The sequence below is a fragment of the Otolemur garnettii genome, unplaced genomic scaffold, assembly GCF_000181295.1.
Source record: "Otolemur garnettii isolate 467f Iridium unplaced genomic scaffold, OtoGar3 scaffold00027, whole genome shotgun sequence".
In the NCBI taxonomy this organism is placed as follows: Eukaryota; Metazoa; Chordata; class Mammalia; order Primates; family Galagidae; genus Otolemur; species Otolemur garnettii.
In genome coordinates, this window is record NW_003852422.1 from 11122292 (window position 1) to 11126348 (window position 4057).

The 4057-nt window shown below is 39.5% G+C and overlaps 1 non-coding gene across 1 annotated transcript; it reads right to left on the reverse strand.

The window, feature by feature from the left end:
• Positions 1-3745: 3745 nt before the first annotated feature.
• Positions 3746-3804, reverse strand: LOC111724872. Its single transcript, XR_002773083.1, has one exon. It is a non-coding gene; the product is annotated as a U7 small nuclear RNA (small nuclear RNA).
• Positions 3805-4057: the final 253 nt, after the last annotated feature.

A 4057-nucleotide genomic window follows, 5' to 3' on the forward strand; every position in this document is an offset into this window, starting at 1 on the left:
CTCCCAAGAAAACTAAATTCAGCCTTCTGGACTAGATATGAGTCACAAGCAATAGCAGCTATATTCATCCACGTCTTGACCGAAGTCTCTTTTTTGCTCACCTGGTGGTACCCCACCAATTCGCCATGATTCTTCTGTGATGCTTTCTTTACACGGTTTGGAAGAAAAGTGGGAAATGTAAAAGAAAACCAAACTTTGGGACCTTCTGCTTTTATTATGCCAAGGGGAAGTGACGTCCTAGAGGCGGAGTCATACAGCGTGCCAATAATTCTGCTTCTTAAATTACAGTTTCTCTCTCTTCATCCTTGTTCTTATTCTGTAAATGGCTAGGAGAGACCAGAGTCCAGACTTCTCCACTTCTAGTCACTGATATTTATACTAGATTAACTACCTCCTTTGTTGTCCTGTACCTAACTCAGACTAAAGGGCAGATCGTCAGTGTTGAATGTTAAATATACCTTCCCTAGAAGAAAAAGACAGCCTCATCTAATCAGATTGCTGCCACTATGAGCTAAGCCTTAGGTAGAAAGGTGGTGAAATTGTATCACACTTCCCTAAGCTTTTCCTGTATAAGTGATCTCAAACTTTCATGCTTTAAAACATTAACTTCCATTCCACGAAATTAGTGTTTCCTGGAAGCCTACACTAAAATTTGAGCTTGAATAATTTAATCAAATAATTTTAATTTATTTAATCAAATAAATAGTTTCAATTTTTATTAAACAAACAAAAATATAGACAGCCTTACATATTTAGCAGTATAAAATGATAAATCGGACTAGCAAATGAAGAAAATGCTAATGCTTCCAGTCTGGAATGCATGTGTTGAAATAAGTGATCAATTGCTTTTTTGTTAACCCCAAAAAAGGAAACCTGAAGGAGTGAGGAAGAGATGGCTTAATATTTGTGTGCAAGATAGCATGTGAAAAGAATAGAATTGCCAGGAAGAGAGCCCAGGCTTAGAAACAGTTAACATTTTTAAGAGAATAAAAATGAAACTCTATGGTGAATTAGTCAACACCAATATTTGGTCAACATTTAGTCAATACCAATATTTGGTCAATATTTAGTCAACACCAATATTTGGTCAATATTTAGTCAACATCAATATTTGGGTGCAATAAGTCTGGAATGCTCGTGAATAGAATTGGCAGGAAGAGAGCCAGGCTTAGAAACAGTTAATATTTTTAACAGGATAAAAACAAAACTCTATGGTGAATTAGTCAACACCAATATTTGGTCAACATTTAGTCAACACCAATATTTGGTCAATATTTAGTCAACACCAATATTTGGGTGCAATAAGTCTGGAATGCATGTGTTGAAATAAGTGATCAATTGCTCTTTTGTTAACCCCAAAAAAGGAAACCTGAAGGAGTGAGGAAAGAGAAGGCTTAATATTTGTGTGCAAGACAGCATGTGAAAAGAATAGAATTGCCAGGAAGAGAGCCCAGGGTTAGAAACAGTTAATATTTTTAAGAGAATAAAAATGAAACTCTATGGTGAATTAGTCAACACCTCTAATAAAAAATTTACTGATCTGGGACTTCTCTAGAGAGGAGACAGGTAACCAAGATATATTTAAAATAATCTCAGTATTATGAAAGTAAGGAACCTTTTAAGAAAATCTGTCCTTAATTTTGCACAATAACGATCTTGTTTTCATTAGGTTCACTGAAATTATGATGGGTATTCATTAAATGTGTAGATTTGTTTCCCTTGCAAGGAACGTTTGGAAATATTCTTAATTCTTATTTTTAGTTATTTACTTGCTTTTCATTGAATAAAGAAAGCTCATTTGATCTGAGAATTATCTTCAAATGTAAGCACCGTGGGTATTTCTCATGCTCAATGCAGTGACTGTTGAGCCCACAGGCTCTGACTCACCACTTTTAGGATTTCTCAACTTCCTTGACATATAAAGGATAGTTTAGATGATCTGGGTAAAACAACAACAACAATAATAATAAACACACAAAAAACTAAGGCATGAAATAGAAAAAGCAATAATTAAGTCACACACTCAAGCGAGGATGAGAAGAGCTGAGACCAACGAGATCAGGCACTTGACCATTTTGCCCTTTTTCTGTGCAGAGGTTTCGGGCTCTTTTATCACAGGTGCTTCATCCATGTACTAGTCTGGAGAGCTTTGGCCCACACTAGGCTCATGTATTTCCAAATTCTCAAAAAAAAGAGCAATTTTCCTTACTCAGTTCCTGTTTGAAAATTCCAAAGGGTCATTTCCATTGTCTCAGCTTGGGTCCCCTGTGCACCCTCAAACCAAGTGCTGCGGTTCATGAGATGGGGTCAGAGGATCTCATAAGCATCGGATCCCCCATGAGATCAGAGAGCACAATGATGTCTACTCAGAGCCTGCCTGGGGAGGGGAGGTCAGCAGGGTCAGAGGCATTGCTGGAATCCTTGTGAGTCACAGAGTAAATAAAATAAGTTCTCCATTTTATTTCTATTACTCAGTCTTGTTCTTCCTTACCAGGTGTGGGTTCCAGAATTCACAGTGCTGTTTTCTTCTATAGCTGACATTTTCTTTGAATGTTTACTCTTTCCTCCCTGGTTTGAATCCAGACTTCATCTTCACATACTTGATAATCTGAAAACAAGTGCTTCTAGAGGAGGTGTTATTTACTTGTCCTTTGTATAAGGAAGAATGAACTGGAGCTCTTTCAGGAGGCAAGTCATGAATATTTATATATGATTATTCCTATGGGGTAGCAGATGCTCCATAAATACCTCCTTAAATGGAGGAGGGATAAAACTGATGTGTAGGGAAGCTGTCGACTATGTAAGTCATAGTCAAAGTCTAAGAAGGAAATGTGGAGTTTGGCGTTTTTTAAATCTTTCATCAGTGTTTCTAAACTTAACATTTAGCTTCAGATATCTGCAGGAGGGGGCATATTCCCACTCATACTGACAACTTTGTACCCCCCAATGTGTGAGAGTTTCAAGTGAAAGACGTCCACGTTTATCAGACTTCCAGAGGGCTGAGACCAGCAGGAGGAGAAGGCTTTGTAACTTTCCTCCCTACAAATAACTCTGGGGAATTCCTTGTTACTCTTGGGAGACATTGCCAATGGCTTTACTTGGGACCGGTGAGATCTTTGCCTTTGTTATGTGTGGCTGTCACTATAATGAAGCACGGATAATGAAACTTCAATGAACTGAATTAGTGAAAACCAGAACCTTGGATGTCACCCTTCATTTTTCACTTTTCACCTCCCCCTCCCACATCCACTGCCAAGAGCTGCTCAAGCCCAGCTCAGTCCTGCCTCCTAAATGCCCTGCCCATGGTCACTGCTTTGCTCCTTTGACACTGTCCTTGAGGCTGCCATCGGCTCTTATCTAAGCACCAGAGCATCCATCCACCTGTCACTTATCCCCAGGTCTGGTCTGGCCTGGCCGTTGGCTGCTGCCAGAATGATCCTCCTGAAACTCACGTCCAGTCGCGTCATTCCCTAATTTTCACAGAAGCTCCTCATTGCCCATCGAGCAGGCTCCACCTCCTCAGGAGGGTTTACGACTATTTCCTGTTTTAGGTCTCTCCTCCCTCACTTTCCTGCCATCCATTTCTCTTTCTCACGCCTTATACTCCAGCCACAAGGAGCTTCTTCATATTCCAAAAAATTTTCTCCTTGTAAATGCTCAGCCCAAGCTGTTTCCTTTGTCTAAAACACTCCTTCCTCTATCACCAGGCTAACCTCTCTCATATATATATATAATTTATTTTTTTATGGTCTTCTGGTAGAGACTGGGAAATCTGCTAGACAAATTCTAAAAGAGCTGTCACTCGTCCCCTCCTCATCCTGTAGGTCTCAACTCCAGGTCATTTCCTCTGCAGAGTCTCAGTGTCTCTAGATCAGGGATCCGCCTGTACACGGTCATTTCTCATTTACTACGTACGGCATTATCACCCTGTATTTTGTTTATTCTTCTATATTTCACATTACACTACATTTAAATCTCCATGAGTATATTAGCTATACCAGTATTGTTCATTTCTACCTCCCTGATTTCAAACAGCACTGGACCTGTAACACGTCCT